The sequence below is a fragment of the Xiphias gladius genome, chromosome 24 (assembly GCF_016859285.1).
Source record: "Xiphias gladius isolate SHS-SW01 ecotype Sanya breed wild chromosome 24, ASM1685928v1, whole genome shotgun sequence".
Lineage (NCBI taxonomy): Eukaryota > Metazoa > Chordata > Actinopteri > Istiophoriformes > Xiphiidae > Xiphias > Xiphias gladius.
In genome coordinates, this window is record NC_053423.1 from 13,967,987 (window position 1) to 13,988,316 (window position 20,330).

The 20,330-nt window shown below is 40.7% G+C and overlaps 1 protein-coding gene across 2 annotated transcripts in view; it reads left to right on the plus strand.

Annotated features, from left to right (window-relative positions):
• The first annotated feature begins 5,842 nt into the window (after positions 1-5,842).
• atxn1a (ataxin 1a) overlaps positions 5,843-20,330 on the plus strand; it is an 86,600-nt gene continuing 72,112 nt past the window's right edge. Inside the window, exons 1-2 of one of the 2 annotated variants that reach the window (XR_005706734.1) lie at positions 5,843-5,951; positions 11,794-14,175. The gene's annotated coding sequence lies outside the window, so the exon portion shown is untranslated. Of the gene's footprint in view, positions 5,952-11,793; positions 14,176-20,330 lie in introns of those variants that run through there. The other variant, XM_040122082.1, reaches the window with a different exon arrangement.

Below are 20,330 nucleotides of genomic sequence, written 5' to 3' on the forward strand. Positions count from 1 at the left end.
CTGTCATACACAAACAAGGGAAAAAATCAGACAGGCAGGGTGTAAGGCGAGTGCTACAGATTTGTCGGCCCCCTCTCTCAAGCTCATCTATTATCCAGCTGACTCCTTGCTGACCCCAGAGTTGGTGACTGTGTACTGTAGAGGCCTGTCCTGATTTCACTCGCCACTGTTTGTACGCAATCGTCTGCATGCACACCAGGGCGTTTGCGTGTTTGTGTACAAAAGCATGTTGGAGAGCCTCCCTCGCCCGGTCAATAATTAAAGTCACTGCTCAGTAGGAGGAGAGTGGCTCAGGCAAAACAGACATTTTTTTAGGCCTTATTAAACCAAAAAAGATGGCCGAGGAACTGTACACATTTATGATACATTAGGGGTTGGTGTTTTTATTGTGGGGGGTTGAGCAGTGAACGCAGACATCACATTTAAGAAATAGCTGACACCTTATGCAGAAGTAATTACAATAAAGGTGAAAGTGGAATAAAATATTACCACCAATATGATTTTAGGTTTAAACAGGGAGTCGAAAGGCTAAAACAGTATTTCATAGTCTGTATAATAAGTAGAAAAACATTCTGTGTCTCTGTTATATTGCAGTCTCATCTACAAAGGCAGCCGTCTAATAATAAGTTCTAGGTCCAGAACTAAAAGCCAATTATTTTTTCATACAGGGGAGCTCGGCTGACAGACACACACACACACACACACACACACACACACACACACACACACACACACACACACACACACACACACCATGCTCTTCTTTGCTCTGTGCCTCTCTCTCCAGTCTTCTTTATGTTTTATCAAAGGCAAAATGCGATGTCGTTTCTGATCTGCTGCAATACTCACTTCAGATGTCAGATTTTTCTGCGTGAATGTATGTGCAAAAACAGAAATACTGTGTGCACGCTTGTATATGTGTGTTTGGACCGTTAGGAGAGACAGATGGTTTGAGTGAGTGAGACACATTTATGTATATGAGCAACCTAAGTGTATGTTTCTCCGTTCCAATTACGTCTGGAATTTTTACACAGATCACATTAAGGCACTCCAGATTACTCCCCAAAATCTGCCTGCCCAGGACAGCGTGATTCAATTGGCTGCTGTTAATACACAGATTAGGGAACTCTCCATGCATCCTAATCCTCCCAGCTTCATTCTCCCTTGTAGCGGACTGGTGAAGGTGTGTGAGAACAGGTTAGCCAATAGCAGGCATTCACCACAGGATTACACTTGCAAGGGCAACTTAAAACATGTGTAATTTGGTTTTTAGACAGGTGGTGTGAAAATGATGGTACATTAGTGATCCTATGATTGTTACTTACTGATTAAGATGCTGCTGAAACTGGCTTTAAGTGTTTTTTTTTTTTCACGTTTAGAATTCGACAAAGATATCACATGTGGCTGCGATGCAGTGGTATCTTTGCTACAGCATAGAGTTAGAAAAAAATGGGGGAAGGGATGGGAAATTGAATGTAAGATGTGAAAATGTCCAACTTCATTGGTAGTTATGTGTTTATTATGTAAAGAAAAGCAAGTCAAAAAAGAATCCAATACAACTTCAGACTGCAGACTAGATTACACATCACATAGACATGTTTCCCCTTGTTGGCAGGTAAAATATATTGATATAATTATAATCCAGTGATTCCCAGGGTACTTACTTTAGGGTTACCTCTGCAGTTGCTTGGGGGTAGTTGGAAAGAGTGTGGAGTAGTGCAACTAGTTTGAAAGAAAAAAAAGGAAAGAACTTATGATTTGAAATAAAAAATAAAAAAATATTGGCATATTGAGTCAGCTAACACCTGCACACCACTTGCTGAGAATGTGTGAAAACTAGTTAGCAAGTGAGCAAAGATGAATGTATGGCGTATACTAATGGAAAAAAAGATCAAATAGTCAGCTAAAAGTCATGGGAAAATGTTGAAATAGATCAAACTGATGGATGAACAAATACTTTGCTTGATGTCATGGCGGCTGAGCTAAACTAAACGGCATAAAGTGAAACACTCCTGTATTCTCCTGGCAGAGTGTGTTTGGTAGGACTCTGTCCAGCATCTGACCCTGACACTTTGTCAACACTTCCATTTTTGAGCAACAGGGGGAGCAGTGAGCAGCTGTGAAACACCCTATATCCACTGTGCGGGGAGAGGACCTCAGCAGACAGCACAGCCTTGAAATCTGAAGTGACAGCTGCTTTCAAAGCATAGAGGATGAGCGTTCCTCTTACACTAAGAAAGTGCTTATTAGATTTTGCAGAGAATGAGAAGAGCGAACATGTCGAGGCATTAGCCGACTCTTTCTCCTGCTTATATTTTCACACTGGCTGAATAGGTTAATTGCAGAATTCACACATAAATGAAGAAAACGCAATCATCTAAATCCCTGAAGAGCTTGGGTGCTCAATAGCTGAGTGTGCTATGTTAAGTGGCATACAATTTAGACACTGTTACTCTGATGTCCAATAAAGAAGAGATGTCCGTGACCATTAAAATCTTTGAATATCCCCTAAGAGCTGCTTCCAAAGGCTGGTGATAATGAATTATTTATCTACCTTAGTGCGCGTTTTAAGTTCAGTGTCTTATTTTTTCATATCCCAGGTGTCAAATCCCTTGTTTGTGTATACTTGTGAGTGAAGTGCATGACTCTTATTTAGTTGAAAATCTTTGGTTGAGTGAAGTTCTTTCTAGGGTTTCTGGTCGGAAGAAGTTTTTATAACTGATACAAATGCTTAGGCGTTAGCTTTTTCTGACCGGTGATATATCTTGTCATATTCCATTTCTAATATTTCATTTGAAAAATTCAATTTGGCCCCTTTGGCCCAAAAGACAACTTTTTTGATCGCTGAGGTTAAAAAAAGTTGCTTTTACACTTAAAGTGAGTCTTTTAACCTTGCAAAATAGCCATATGACATGCAGTCTCCATTTCTCGGGGCTCGTCCCATACAGGCCACACCTGGTACACTTTATCGTCCCTGACGGTATATTGTTCACACCTCTTACAAAGCACACAGGTACATTTCTAGGGAGCAACCCTACCCTCTAGGAATCTGCTCCTCCTTCGGGAGTAGTTCTTTATTATTCCTTAAGCACGCCATGGTCCTGCACTAGACACATAAAACCACAGCACATATTCTCATTGTACATCGAATGGTGCAAGGCATTCAAAAGAAGAGTTTGGCAGACGGGCTACTCCTGGACTGACTTCTTCTTCATGCATTGGTTCAGCTGCTAAAAAATTCTAACCTGGAGCTTTCCATATGTAGAGCCTTTCATCAGCCCACTGTAAGGGAAAGTGTATATCTATAAGTACACGCAGAGTGGATCAAGACGGTTGACCGGTGCGAGTACATGCTTGTGTGAATGCAAATGTGGAAATGCATGCAGTTGTGTGAGCTATGACGACACTACGCAACCCTATAATTAAAACACTTATTTGATTTATGATTTATTCAAAACATGTTGTCAACGTACCGTTTCCTCTTGAATTCTGATCTGACACACATGCTATGAGGGTAACTCACATACAGTGTGACACTATAGGAAGCACCACAGGCACTTTAAGTATCACACAACATGTATATAGTCTGCATAGTAAATGGTTGTGAGCTGAACCTCTTCATTCCTGTCTCCATTCAAATATCAGAGTCCATTCACCACCAGGCCGTGTCTCTTCATTTCTATGCATCCAGGCCATGAATGTAATGCTAGCCTCCTGGCACACAGGGCAGCCTACCTCTCTGTCTCTTTGTTTGGCGAACATGTGACAAGGGCACAATAGAGTGCGGGACAATAGGCCACTTATTGAGTGACTGGCAGGGAGTGGGATACATCCCTGATCGTCTGTCACTCTGCAGCCTCGTGCACCCTAAGGCTCATGGTCAGTGTCAGGTTGCACTCTCCTGTGCCGAAGAGGCAAAGACACTCGCTGCCATATTGGAAATCTGGGAGAGGTCACAGAGGTCAACGTTATAAAAAAAAAAAAAACCCCACTCAAAGCAGAGGGCAGGGGTTAACTGGGTTTTACAGACTTCTTTAATGTTGACTTTATCAGTTGATTCAAACACTTTATCAGCAATAGTATCTGAGTCAATTTTGCGGTTGGTTTGATCATAATTTTTTTTTTTTCTTTAAGTTTTTGGTCCATACTGTAATAACCCATCATATCAAGGAAACTGCTGAACCTCACAGGCTTTTTGAAATGGCCAAAATATGTGACTGAGTCAAATAGAGACAATTTAATTTAGCAGCTTAATTTGAATTAACAATAACTGAATCATGACTTGTGTACATAAATGTCTTTCACCAACATATTTTCCTGGTAGTATTCCACGATTGTGTGTATGTTTATGGCTGTTTGCGAGTGTGTGTGTGTGTCAGCTGCAACTGAGATTTTCCACCTTGTCACTGACAGCTGACTATCAGTCATTGCCTTCAGCTGAGCTGATTCTCTCTTAAGATCACAAGCTCTCTTCCTCAAATGCCTGCCGCGACCTTCTGGTCTGTTGACAGCAGCGGTCTGAGAAATGTCAAAGGTTTAACGTGTAATCAGATGTAAACATGGTATGGTATCCCAAGCATGTGATATCATATAGGACCGAGCTCATAGTATAAACAATAGCCACCAGTGTTTCAAAAACTAGAGACACATTTTCAAATACTTCTTGAATATTCACTGTATTAACTTTTTAAAATTATGTTCTTACAGTATTTAGTGACTTTTATTCAATGTTTTTTTTTGTCTTTCATATTGTAACGTACCTAAACTAATAATACATTTAACTTATCTTATGCAGTGGTGGTATATAAATATTCATATCTATTACTTAAGTATAAATTGTAATACTAGCATATAGAAATACTCAGTCAAAGAACAAGTAAGTCCTGCATTCCAAAGGTTACTTAATCAAAACATAAATGTACTAAAGGTATCAAACGTAAGAGTACTAAGGTATGCTCCAGAATGGCCCCTGTCAGTGTTACATTATTATATATTACATTATTTTTGATTGAATGATCATTACTGATGCAATAACAGGCAGCATTTTTAATGCTGTAGGATGGTGGTGGACGTGTGAATTCTACAAATTGTTTTCTATGACTAATCTATAACAATGCATCACCTTTTATAGACTGATCATTAATATTCATCTGCAAAGGAGCTAGTGACTACAGCTGTCAGATGTAGTGCAGTAAAAAAAACAAAAAAACAAATACAATATTGACCTCTGGAATAGAATTAAAGTAAAGTACAAGTCCCTAGTATACTATAGTAAACTATACATAAGTATACTGCTCGATCTTATGGTGTTGAGGTTTGCAGCTGAAATGTTGATTAACACTGAAAGTTTTACTACTGAAATTAAGAAAGCTCTATATCATACTGGCTATTTAGAATAAAAATGTACATCCCGATCGCGCATAAAACCATGATTTAAAATTTAAAGTCTTGTTTCTCTGCCTCCCTCGCGTACAGTACACACACACACACACACACACACACACACACACACACTTCTGGAACTCGCCGTAAGAAACGCAGCCGATGCTGCGACTATATCTGAGCACGCTTGAACTGATAATGGCGTGTGTGTTTTGTGTCCTCACGCCCTACTGTCAGCGAACTGCTCTTGTAATCCCGTCGCTGTTTGCTGTGCCCTGAGCCCGCACACATTTTTGCATGAGTAGCTTACAAACTGCTCCATTTCTGAACTTCTCTCTCCCCCCCTCTCTCCCTCTCTCCCTCGCCCTCTCCCTCTCTCTCTCTCTCTGTCTGTCTCTCTGTCTGTCTCTCTCTCTCTCCCTCTGAAGGTGGGGGCAGAGAGCTATTAGCTGCGCGCTGCAGACATCATTAGGAGGGGAGACGCTTTACGCCGTCACCGCCGGAGCAGAGCAGGGGAGCCCTGGCAACAAGGACAGACACAAAAACTCAGCAGCCCGTTACACCCAACAGTAAGTCACACAAAAACTACTCCTTCGCTGCTCGTTTCGCCGACCCGCCGCTGCTCTCGCCGTGCCACTTTTCTCCGTTGGAGCTGTGTAGGGAAAATGGCTGGAAGAACTGGGCAGGGTGGCGCTGACGCTCTGGTTTACTTCAAAGCCTTGGAAAAATGTTTACTTCGCCTTCTGACCTATTTGTTAAGTGACCGGGCAGTGCGGGGGCGCGCGGCGTTTAGATGCACATTCTTGTCATTTCGGAACGTGAATGCAAAGTAGTGTTTAAGTTGAGCGAAAGACAGCGGAGGTTTGGCAGGATTCTGACCGAGCGGGGAGCGCGTCCGTCGGGCGAGCCGGTGTCGGGCAGGCGCCGTACTTCCAGTAACTGCGCCACTCGACCTCGGCTCAAACATTTGCTCTTTGCAGACTGTTTCTTAGAAATAAACACTGAGAAACGCTGACATATAGCGTTGCCTCGAGCCGCCTATGTCTTCTTTTCGAACTCTTTTCTTGCTGACAAGGACTGTCAAAGGCAAGCGTTAGATTTTTATCTACGTTTCACCATCGCGGAAGTGTTTTCTGTTCACGAAAAGAAACGAGGAACAACTAACCACAGTACATAAATTGTGCGGTGTTTGCGAAAACGCAGACTAGTTAAATCTGTTTTGCATGTTTCGACTGTTGATTAAAGGCATTTACCTTTGCGTATGTGACATGGTACTTATTTGCCAGCTGGTTGTAAAGGACATAGGGTTTGTGATTGCTGGACTACCCGTGATGTCATTCATCCTAGCTTGGACCATTATATAACGGGACTGTAGGGAAGCCTGTGATAGCAGGCTATTTTTACTCTGTTTACACCTCGGAGTTACACTCAGGGTAGGCTATGCGTCCCAAGTGGTAGCGTTTGCTTCCCTCACATTATGAATTTAATATGGCATCCAAATGAGACCAAGTGGGTGGACAAATGTAACTCTCGAACAAACCCCCCCCCCCAACCCCCCACCCCCAGCTTCACACGTTTCCCCTTTTTTTCTGATGGTGTCTGTGCAGTTAATTGCAATTTGAACAAAAACAGTCTCCGATCTTAACTTGTTGATTCTGTCTCTAAAGAGGACTGCCACTGTACACATAATTCATCAAAGAGCTATACTCACAGTTATGACAGCGTGTAGTAGTAATACATCTGAACTCAAGAGTATAGAAAATCTGAGTTATTATTCCCCTGTGTGATGGCTACCACTTTTGGAAGCTTTGTCGTCTGTGAAGGGTGTGAGTACAAACTGTAAAGCCTGTGGGAGTGAGTAACTGATAAATTGAATTTGTTTTTCTACTTTAAACACTGTTTCTGACACTTAATGAGACAGATGACATGACTATAACACGTTTGACATCTTTTCCAGTTTTCTGTGAAGACGTGTCGGGGTGGTGGCAGTGTGGCTGCATTTGTTTTTTGCCGTAGGTGTTGTGCACATCTCTGGATCCGCTGTTTGTTTGTTTTTTTTCACTGTTTACATGATAGACAAAAGCAGGTAGCCCACGTAATGCAAACTACAACATCACACAAGAGTTTTCATCTAGTGTAGATCTATTCAGCAGAATTTAATCTTCACTGCCAATGCTTATCATCCAAATTACTTGCTATATCTGCTTGTATCTTTTTTTCTTCAATATCTACAAGGTCTAAGGTAACCATAGTGTAGAATTTGTAGTCATTTTAAAAGTGAAGAAGAAATAGATAAATAAATGGTGGATTGGGGTGATGTGTTTATATCCTCAGGTGTGAGTAATAATGTTGGCAGAGAAGTTCTAAAAAACAATGAGTTTATTTAGGATTTAGGAAGATCTTTGATAAAAATACTCTGTAGTGCAGCTTGAAGGTAACAAGGAGGTGTTGAGTATTTTTATGATTACCTGGGACAGGGAGGGGAAATATCAAATAGACAAAAGAATACAGAAGTAGAATTTTTGGGTTTGTTAATTTCTGCAAGGCCCCATGGAAAGGGTGCTGTCAAGAATTAAACCAAGGCTTCATACTTGAGCATAGAGGGAACTGTGCTCAATACAGATATTAAAACTATTGTATTTCTAGAGACTTTGGCTCACTCAGTTCTCTGTATTGTAGAGGCAGCAGGTCGGAGAATGGAGAGAGGTAGCAACTACAGAGTTAGTTTGGAATAGCTGAGCATCAGCCCTGTCGTAGTAGATGCATGGATGTCTCATGATGGGAAGTGGACCCAGTGTTAAACCCTGTGGGACACCAGGAGATGGTCTTTGAGGTCTTGATCTTTATGGAGAGAAACTGTTATGCATTATGGTTCAACAAAAGCTGTACAGAATGGGCCATGCTAGTAGAGGATAATTATTTTTGGAGGATTTAATGAGACACCATGTTAAAAGCTGTATTCAGGCTGAGAAGAGTGGGGCTGGAGCAGGGGCCAAAGTCAGCTGCTCTGTGAATTTGAATAGGGCAGTTTTGGTGCTATGACAAATCTTGCCTTGCAGATGTGAGTTAAGCTGAGTGGAAACAGTACATTCCAGGATTTTAGAAAGGAATTTCAGGATTGGGATGGAACAAAAGTTAAACCCAGCTGTTTCAGCACCAGGTCTTTCAGGATGGAGGTTGACAGCTAATGCCTGGCTGTCTTAAGGGTGGTGAGTACATGGCCAGAGGAGAGATGTTTACACAAAGGGTGGAGAGTGACGATAGACAGCCTTTCACATGGTGGCTAACCAGAGGGTCTAGTAGGGATTTGTAAAGGGAGGGAAGGTTTGACCATGTGATGAGCTCACAGACATGTCCAAAATTGACATGGTGAAATGCTAAAATGTATAGCGCTAAAATGTACGCATACACACATACACATGTGCATACGTGCACTGCACTTTACCACTTCCACCATAGCCTTTGATTTCAGCCGCCACTCACTTTCAAATGGTAATGAGAGGCAATTAGATGCCAATGTGTCCTAATCACAAGCCATTTAACTGAGCCTGGCTCATTTGTCAGAGCCATATGCGCACCCCGACTCACACTTTCAAACACACATGAAGACACACATCTGCTTGATCATGCTAGAGTGTTTTATTTGTCTTTGGAATTTGCTGCCTACATAAGGGAAAAGAGGAAAATTGTGTGTTAGTGAGAGCGTGTGGTTGAGAGAGACAGAGAGCAATTTCGAGGTAATAATTGGGCAGAGATTTCAGGGTTGAATGAATTTGTGTGTCTGTGTACATTTAAAGAGAAATTAGTTGGAACAGCAGTACTTACTTTTAACATTTTCAACAGAATAACTTTGGCAGGTTACACACTGCAGGCAGAGATGTAGGGGAGTGTAAACGCACATAAGAACCCTTTACCCATCTCTCACAACCTGAAATAGCATTTACTCATATTCCCCTGACATGTTTGGAGTCCACATGGGTGAGTAAATGTTCTTGAATGCTTTTGCTCACATTGCCCCCTTTCAGATCATTGTGTCTTCTTCTGAGCACAGATTAAAACAAACAAACTCTGCTCTGTGCTAGAGTCTGCAAAAGCTTTAGGTGGTGCTGGGGCAAGCAAATAAGGCAGTGGTTTCAGAATAGGCGAACAAAATGATTTAAATCATGCTGCATCAAATAATAATCTGTTGAATACAACACCGCTATAGTAAGAAGCTCTCAGCTCTAATGTGCAGCCAAAGTTTTCCTGATGTACCCTTTTATTTGCCACTATGGACTTGACTGCAAACTCTCATCTACATAGTGCAAGCATGCTGCAAAGAGCCACAACAACACACAGACATTTGTTATTATAATGTAAACATACATAGAAGTTTATTTAGCTGCACCCACTCTGTCTTTAGAGATAGCTGTACACTGAGAAGAGACAAAGCAGTGAAAACAAATTATAGGTCTTAAGGATGTGTGTTTTAGCAAGCCACTGTGTTCAGCATAATGATTAGACATTCTTCTCTGGTTTCCTTTCTCCTCCTCTCCTTCCAATATAATTTCCAGGTTTTATGTACTTTCACACACAAACCTTGTATGATGTGTGATAATGAAAATGAAGTCAACCCCTATTTTCTGCACTGACACCAGACTGTCAATCCTTGGTCTTCTCCTTTTATCCAAGAAGCATGTAGTGATTTAGGTAGTATGGGATCGAAGTGAGACGAAAAAGAGTGTGTGTGTGTGTGAGAAAAATGATTTTGAAAAAGTAAAGCGTGATGGGTGGTGGTGGGGGCAGATCAAGAGATTGAGCTGTCTGGTTGAACCATGCAGTACGCTTAGACCTTTTCAGCTTTTCCTTTCATCCTCCTCTATTCATGAGCGCACAGCGTACACATGCATGCACACAAGAGAAAGGACACTCTCACACACAGAATACTGCTTTTAAAGGGGATCAATGAGAGTTTTTTTTGTATTTTGTGTGAAAGAACATTCCACTGTGTGTTATTGTGTGTGCCTTGTGTTTCTTAGTCTGCTGTCTTTATGGGAGGTGGCAATTCAATAGAGATGCCATGGCAGACACTTGAATCTGCAATTCATCTGTAAAGTGTGAAAGTGTCATTAAATATATAAGGGTCAATGAGGCCACTTTTTTATGGTCTTTTTAAACACTAAACTTTGGTAATGTACTTGTTTAAGTCCAATTGGTTGTTTTTTATTTATAATTCATATAAAATATTCATCATAACATTCAGGAGGATTGCTCCTGTTTATTGCTTGTACTTGTAGAGTTCTATTCATGTGTGAGTACATTACAGTGCATGCACATATTTGGAGACTTTGTGACCCTATATCTTTGCTTACTGTCTTTATTTTGAAGTGGCTAATCAATACCAATCTTCTGAATGACCAAGGTAGTCTCTCTGAGAGAGAGAGAGAGAGAGAGAGGACTAATGTCATCCTACAGACTTTTGTACACTGTCAGGTCGATAAGCCGCTTCATGGCTCAGTAACCATGTGAAAAAGGGAAGCTGGCTTTGGGACTTAAGTCAGCCGTGTGTTTGCTTTGGCTTTGTAATGGCTACTAGTGTAGCTGACATGATATACAGTTGTCTATATGCCAAGCAATTTTTGAAAAGGGCTAAACTGGATTGAACTCCAGAATGTATATTGTCTAAATAATGATGGAATTCTCACTTGGGAAAATGACAAGCTTTTACGCTACAAATTTGAGTTCCTGCGCCAATTTGAATCCAAGCAACTCATCAAATCAGTTAAGATCCTCAGAGTTGTTTATTAAACTCTCTCTAGAAAGATTTCTGTGCCTGAGCTATACATCAAACGTGATACCTCATGTAAATCATCATACAATAGTTAATTCAGCATGCTCCTGCTGTGATCTGTCGGCCTCAATTCATATTTGATCATATTCCAAGTAAAGCCTGGCTGAGAGGAAAGGGTTTTAAGCGTTGGCCTTTAGAGGGCCAAGTTAAATGTGGGAGAACCTAACTGATAACTGTTCACTCTTTTTATAGGACATCCAGATGTGGTTTGAGTTATTTTCTCTATGCTTAATGGTATTATATAGTGCATAATAGAGTTGTGACTCTAAGCTCTTTCAACTGTGGCTAGCTCAGTGACAAAGCCACAGCACTTTTTGGGGATTGGAATCTGGTTTTGTGGCTTAAATTTTTACTCTCCAAGTCCCTTCTCTAAATAATATTTCTACTCATCTCGCCTCTTCAAAAACATTTTGTTGTATCATTTATATTTCTGCCTCTGTTGTTCCCTTCAATTTTCAAAGTGTACATGACTTTCTCTTCTCTTCTCTTCTCTTCTCTTCTCTTCTCTTCTCTTCTCTTCTCTTCTCTTCTCTTCTCTTCTCTTCTCTTCTCTTCTCTTCTCTTCTCTTCTCCTCTGCTAGCCTAGTCTTCTCTGCCTTAGCCTTATCAGAGGCAGTAGAGGATTACAGAGGGAAGTTGACACTGACTGGCAGTCAGACAGCTCCTGCAGACTCTTCGCTTCCCCTTAGAGATCCAGGCCTGGGACAGGGATAAGCTGACAACCTGGGACACAGTCAGATAGATTGTGATGAGGAAGAGAGATGAAAGAAGAATGCTAGGAACTGCGGTCATACATACTGTATATATTGGAGCACAAATGTAGAATTTCTGTCACCTGAACATTAGCATTATATCTATTATATGTTCAGAAGCAACTGATCAGTTGCTCGGTTGATTTCAAACTTAATGAAAGTTTATTTAGGGGGGTAGTGTAACTATATTACAGTATTGAAATAGGTAATTGTTTTGTTTGAATGCTAATGCTTTTAGCTAGCAAAGCAACTAAATTGCATTTAGTTGTAAGAATTGAAAATTATAGCCATGACAGCTGATGACAGTAAATTGCCGTGACCATACCCTTCCTCACTTTCATAAACAAAAATAATCTTTTTGAGGACAGAAGCTGGGGCAGCACAGTATACAATATACATTACAGTGTCTTTTCTTGCACGTCAATTGTGTATTCAATACTCCAAACGTACTGTACATGTGTACTCAATATTGAGAAAATCATGTTGCTACCTTACACACAGACAACTGTGCACATAGGGGCTGTGTGCTGCTGCAAGGGCTTGGACCCCGGTCGCTGCAATGTCCCTTTAGCTCAGCCTTAAGTGATACAAATTCGTACTTAGTACAATAAGCTAGTTTGTACCTTTTTATGTTGGATCTGCATGTACTGCATGTGTTTGTTATTGAGGGGGCTCATTATCTGCCTGTCATGGTAAATCTGTAAAAAAAGAGCATTTCAGTTAAAAATGAACCTGTCTACCTGTATTTTCTAATGGTGCTTCTTGTTGGGGGGGGGGTTGCAAAGCCCCTAGACCCTCAGTTGCAAGGTGGGTGTGTGGGTATCAACAAAGACTTAAGTTGAAGCCAGGAGGATATGCATTGAGAGAGAGGAATTCAATAACAGGAAAATGGCCAGTGATAGAAACAATCCCTGGAATACCAAAACCCACCCTTCACCAATGTTGTTCTTGGCAAGAACTTACTTTCCATTACTACTGTTTACTCATTAGGATACTAATGTCAAAACTCAGCACATGGCAGTATGGCTAGTGTCAGTACATGAATCCCAAAATATCTTATTTCATTGATTGTGATGTGACATGTGCCATGAAGTCCATAATTCCAGTATGCCCTTGGCCAGTTGCTAAACTCCATCAACGTCTTTCTGACAATGCATCAGTGTAGGAAATCAAAGGGCTTGGGTCACCATGTAGTCAGGGGCATACATGGGTGGGCACTGGATGACAGGTTGAGACAAGCCTGTGCAACTAAACCACAGGCAATATTTAAAACAGTGTCTGTAAGGCTGAAACTATTCCCTCTCCAACAAAGCTGTGGTGCGGTTTGAATAGAGCAAGTTGCTGGATGTGTGGCTGGATTGCTGGCTTTCTTTGTCTGTCCGTCTGTCTGACTGGCTGGCTGGTTGGTAGTTGTGGCTTGGCCAGTTCATCTTTTTTACTGGATGACTGACTTGCTGCCTGGCCCTGGATCAGCCTCATCTGGCTGGACATTTGGCTGGATGCTTGGCTGCAGGCTAGCTAGCTGACAAGCTTTCTGGATACATGTCTGGCTGCCTGACTGACTGACTTACTGGCTATTATTTGTGTCCCTTCCTTTGGCTACATAGTAAGCTCATGACATTGGAACAGGGACATTTGGCTATGACAGTCAGGGAGGCGCGTTAGAACTCTGCTGTAGAGATAACATCTAGTGAGTCAGGATGTTCCTACCTACCCACGAGCCTCATGAGTCTATCACCAATTAGAGTACCGGGATCTTTTCTCCATTTATCTTCCACCCTCCTAAACTAGAATCATTGATAATAGGTTATATTTTCAGTTTCTCCAGTGGCCTGCTACTATTGCTTGACAAGCATCCCTTCAAAGTAACTGATTTGTATACATTGTTGGCCAAGGAGAGGTGACTTAAGTGGAGCTATAAATTTCACAGACATGTTTTAAGATGGTGGCATCTTTCCTGCTTTGAGTGCAGAGACAAAAGTGCAGAACAGACCTAATGGAATTCATTTTTGTCTAGTGCTGTGCCTAGTACAAAACTAAATTCAATATCCTGCTCTTTAAGGATGATCTGCCCCTGTCCACAAGTATAATACTATCTAAGGCATTTCACCGGCAGCCTAAAATTGCTGTTTAGATAGAACTTGTGTTGAGGAATATGAAAAGTGCTCTAACTCTGTATGTGTGCATGTATAGTGTGTGTATTTGTGCTTTCACATGTTCATGACTGCATTTTTCTGTGTGTATTTTTGCCTTTTTAATTAAGTACTTTTGTGCTTGTGCATGTTTGTGTCTGCTGCACTTCAAGTTTGTGTTTTTGCCAGTGTTTTCTTTAGAGAGTGAGTGTATAGCAGGGTCAGGTGAAGAGCTATGACACAGATAAATTAGGTTAACTTGATGTTCACTGTGGCCCGGCCTGGCCAGGCCTGCTTCTCTGACAGTGTCATCTACTATCAACTGCCACAGTAGGGAAGGTAACTTGGCTTCAAAATGGCTGAGTGTCATACCTGCCCAGGATGTGTACTGTACATTGTTTAGAGTAATGCATACTGCAAGATAGCCATGTTTGTACACACACACACATACACACACTCATTTTCGCACAGTCAAAGTAAAACCCTCATGCACATATGGCATGGCAGAGAGACAAGCGAGAGATGTGTCCATGGATAAACGTACAACTCACATCAATCTCACACGTATTGACTGGCTCATGCACGACTTACATGATATACACACGTTCATAGCAGGTATTTGTATGGACACACACACACACACACACACACACACACACACACACACACACACACACACACACACACACACACACACACAGCTTATGCTAGTGTACACACCCATTGCAGGGGCTTGCCCAGGGAAAATACCTGTGGTAGGAGCAGAAAGTTGACCTAATGGGAAATTACTAGGCTTCCTCATCAGACCAAAATAACTCTGTTTTTTTGTACATTCCATAATCTTAATGGCTCTTACGAGAATTTTTTTTTTTCCCAGATGTCAGATCTTAGTAAGTCACAGTTAGTGTCATGTGGTTTTAGAATCATCATCAAAGGATAAATAGGTATCCCTTAAAGCCATATATCACCTCAGGAGAAACTGGAGGTCTAAAGGAAATTTATGTTTGGTTACTTGAGTAACGTCAAAAATGTCCATATATGTAATAATGTGGACATATACTGAATGCAGCACGTCTGTCGTGTTTATGTTTATGGATGTTTCACCCTGTAGTTATTAATATATATATTCATCCAAAACATCATGGTAGATAGATCCCTTTTAAAAGTGTCTAAAGATTTCTTTTTCATAGTGAGGTTTCAATTCAAATGTTAACTTGTTCTCATTTGAAGGTCTGAGATTCCAGATGTTTTTTCCATTTTGCTAATAGTGTGGGTATTGTGAAGTGCTCTAAGTACATCACAGTGATTTAAGGGCCCTGCCAATAAAGTGACTGGATTTAACTTTTATTGTCAGTTGTTGACACTGCTTCTATACTCTCCACTATTTTCCTCGGATAGCGTGCCCCATAAATGTCACAGCAGTGCAACTCAGATAAAAAAAATTTTGAGTTTCCATGCCGCATTTACTGCACTGTGTGATTGGTAATGTGTTCTGAATGGGTTAGGACAATATTTCCCACAGCACTTTAAGACACCCTGCGTCGAGACAGATTCTGAATAGGTTCCTACTACGCCTGCCTGTCAGATGTGTAGCGTTAACCACTAACCTGAAAAAAAGAAAAGAAAAAAAAAATTGAAACTCCCCGCCTCCTATCAAACCCCTCACCTCCAATTAACCTCAAAACTCAACAACAGACATCTCTTTGAGTGAAAAGATGCTTTTCTCCCCCTTCCTCTTTAAGCCCAGTGCTTAGGGTTTTTGAGGCAAGTGCCCAGTCAGCTTGGTTTAATGCTGCTTGACATGCCATTAGCTCAGCTAGTGATTTGCCCTCACACTACCTCTGGTGCAGCTGCCTGAGATGGATAGCTGAGTGCATTTGCAACCTGACAGGACACACTACCTTACTGTAGACTGAAGTACAGAAGTAGTGTAGCCTTTTAAGGAGGCACTGCGTGTGTGTGTGTGTGTGTGTTTTGTGGTGTTGTGGGGGTGTGAGTAAGGGAAATGCAAAATTCATGTTGTTTCAGTGTCAAACTTGACCGAAATACACCCGTCATATCTGCCATCACTAATGAAACACGCACATTGACTTTTTGTTTATAAATTTCACTGTATCAACATGATCCAAAGGCTATCTGTCAGTATTGATAGTGAAGGATCTACAGATGTCAGGGATACTGAAAAAAAAAAAAAAATGCTACTTGCAAAATACTGCTCTGTGTCAGTTGCAACATTTGGAGAGGGCGCCTTAGGCTTTGCCCTTAATTAGAGCTAAATGTATTAGTAACATGACAAAATACCCAGTTGTCAGAATTTTCATTGTTTGCTACTGTTTGTATGCTTATTTGTAAAATGTAGGCCTAAAAAGCATATTAAAATGTGTGTGTGTGTATATGTGTGTTTTCATGTGTGCCAGTATGAGTATGTTGTACTACTTATCTATCTGCTGACCTTCAACAAGTCTAGGCTTTATCAACATGACCCACGAGCTATCTGTGTTTCACAAAAGCTTCTCTTGGAATTGATCATTTGTGGTGTTGCATCCACTTTTTTCTGTTTATCTGGTGGTAATGTTGAAACAGAGTGATCAATCAAAAACTGGACACATCCACAAGTTCAAAGATTCACGTTGCAAAAGCGTTCTTTCAATCCCCAAACCACAACATAGAAACTCCATAGAAAGTCCCCTCTCCCATAAACACTCTATGATCTAATTCTCGGAAACCTTGCACAAGGCTGCTAAGAAGTTGCCGGATTTGCAGGTTTCTGTTTGAACTTTTTGTAAAGGTTTTTCTCGGTCCTAGGTGTGTTTGCCAAGTGCAACATGTGACTAGAGTCCACCAATAGCAATACAGCTCAGTCCTCTCTGGTCCAGCTTTGGAGAAGAGATTTGTAGGGTTTATATTGTTGTTGTTTACTTCTAATCTTTTAAAACCGAGGCACAGTTTCATAATGCCCCGTAAAAGTAGTAAGCTTGTGTCCTGTACTCACTTATATGATTTTCTGTTTGTAAGCCCCCACGAGATGTAAAAAGAGAGGTTTTGACCAGATGTGGCTCAGCTCAGACTGTCTAGTTTTCTCTGAGAATTACCTTTTGGATTTGATTTGTAACTTGCAACAGTCTAAATTTTTCATCTGCACTACCAAGCATGCTTCTTATCAGTGGCTTTTACCTGGAGAGCATATGTTTTTGGGAAACTGACTAATATGATGCAGCTGTGAGACAGTTTTTTCTATGAGAGAGATAAAGTATTCAACAAAAACCCCCCACATAAACTACACAATTTCCCATGACTTCTGATATTTATTCACCATTTTGGAAAATCATGAAAATGCCCACTTTAGTCCAGTGTAAGTACTACAGTGTATACCAGGCACCTCTTCTTGTAAATCCATGTAACTGAACACAACAGAAGTCATTTCAGCCATGTTTCCCAGACCAAGGTGTGGTGAGTCATGGAAGATTTCGAGCCTGATTCTCATCATTAGTGTTTGACTCACTGTGAGCTGGATCTGGCTGAAATATCTCCATGTGTGACCATCTCCAGAAATATTTCAGATTTAATCAAGGGTTTTTTTTGGATCGGAGAAAAATGCTAAAAATTGTACCTGTATAGGTCCATGTTTTGGAAAATTATTGATAATTTAAACTGAGTTTCAAAACAACAAATTGTCGTGTCCTAAAAAAGTGTGTAACACAACACTTCAAGGCAAATCCTATTTACTAATGGGAAAAAAAACCTGCACTGAATACTTTATTGTAATATCAAAAATCACAATATACAAAATCCCGGGTGTTAACTGAGAACTGTTGCCTAATTTCTTTTAAATATTTTTGTTTTACTTGACCAGATAATGTTTAGTGTTCAGAGTGCTGCAAAAGCAAATGGTTATTTGAGAGCTATTTTGGGCGCTTACAAAGTTTGCAGATGTTTTCTGTGAAAAGTTCAGAGGTGACAAACAAAATGCACTGATGATCCCATAATAGTTTAAAGGATTAGTTTAAAGTTTAGAAACCCAGTCTTGCACAGAATACAGTGATGCAAGCGGTACTGCATGGTTTTCCAAATAATGTATGACTGTTCTGTTACCAAATAACATTTCAGTCACCAGCACTTTGCAATTGTGTTTCAACAGCAAGGCAAGCATCATGACCACTGAATTTGACTTTAATGAGGCCTATCAAATCTCTGGGATATTTTTTCGATCTTTTAAAATGATTGTGTAATTTATGCTCAGCTAAAAAACTTTTTGTGTAAGCCATTCTCGAAATATGCAATAATATGCAGTGAAACCATATTCTATTCACAGGTAACTACCTCTAAATTAAAAGCTGATATGTCACATCCAGTTGACAAAAGCTTTCATCCTATTCACATGTTTTGTGCAACATGAAGGTTTCTTTGAACGGTTTGTGGACCCCTACTGAGCCCAAGTTGGGAAGCTTAATGTCTCTTTGGGGTATTAAGAATGCTGTTGTAAAAAAAAAAAAAAAAAAAAAAAAAAAAATCATGTCCACCATCCTGTCAAGTGCAAAGCAGCAGGAAAACAATTTTTCATGGGGAGATGAATAGAAGGGAGGGGCTGATATTTTAAAAACAGTTCTCTTCTCTGGCCAGCACCATTTAGCTGTTGGCTCTCATGCTCTCCTGCTCTCCTGCTGCTTCATTGGGGGAATCATTCAATTATTGGATCAATGCTGTGTGGGTTGTGAATGTGTGAATGTGTGAGTATGTGCACGAAGCTGCGCACGCTTATTGGACATAGAGCTTGTTGGGGGTGTGTGTGTGTGTTTGTTTGAGGTGAGCTGAAAGGAACTGCAGTAATTTCACAGAGCTAGAACTGTGCGCCTGCCCCACTTTCAGTCTTTTAATCATGTATAGACATTCGGGGCACTCCTGTGTGTGTCTCTGTGTGTATGTGTGTGTGTACACACGAGTGTGGAATGTAACTGTGTAAAGTGGAGTATGAGAGAGGGCTTTGGTACAGTATGTGTCGGAAGAGATTGCACTGAGAACTCCCTGACCCAAGACTACCCTCTGTGTATGTGAGCGTATGTGTGCTTTCTAATGCACATATCTTTTTTTATTCTACATAGAACAGGCAGATTGGTCGCTACAGAATCACTGTCCTCATTTAAACTATTGGCCTGAAACTGGCTTTGTTGACATTGATTCATTGTACTGAACTTGTCAATCAGAAATGTATTTTCTGATAATAATATAACTGGCAAATAATATAGTTTATATCCATTATGTGAATAATAAAGATATGTAAAAATGCTACTGTTTTAATACTAAATATATAATGAATTAATAAATAAACAAATAAATACTCTGCTTTCAGATGGTTTGGGTCAAATGAGCTCTAACATTTCACATTCCTAATGAATCTGTAGTGAATGCTATATCTGTCATTTAGATTTGAATATTTATAGATAATTTCTGAGTTGATCCTGTGTAAGTAGTAATGGCCATCAACAGCTTACTAAAATCTCTGTGTGACAAGGTATGTGTGTGTGTTTGTGCGAGCACATTTTATTTGTTAGCCCCTCCAACAATGTAATCTCAGTATGACCTTGTAGCAGTTTGTAGCCCCATGGTGCCCATCCCTGTGAGTAACACCCAGTCACACAAGCTGCCACAAGAAACTGCGGTATTGTACTTGACAAGAGCACAATATAATATAGTAGAGAAGCAAGCACTGTGTGTGTGTGTGTGTGGAGTGGAGTATGTGGTATTTTTTTTTAAAACAGAGCTGTATTAAACACCGTGGAAGTATTTGAGCCATGGGCTCCCTAGCCAGCACAGTCGGCTCACAGAAAGAGGAGTTAAGGACAAGGGGTTTGGAGGACGCAAATTACACTTACAAAATGCTCAAAAATGTTGTGTGTTTTGGCTCATGAGGGGCTCTTGCCGTGACTTTTTCTTCCCTTGTGTGACATCTAAAACCAAGCATTTGTACATTTACTTCCTTGTCGACACTAGTCATGGGAAATTTTATTGACCCTATTTAATGAATTAGTTTATTCGTATTTGTTATCTTTTATTACAATCTGCCCGGCATATTTGCATTTTCTCATGGGGCTCATTAGTGCCTAACTGCGGGGAGAGGAGAGGTAACACCACACCGTAGACATTCCTGGACCCTGGAGCTAGGGCAGCGGTGCTGTACATCTCCAGCGACTCAAGTATTGACCGTGTAGCTCACTATGGAATTCACATGGCAGGGTG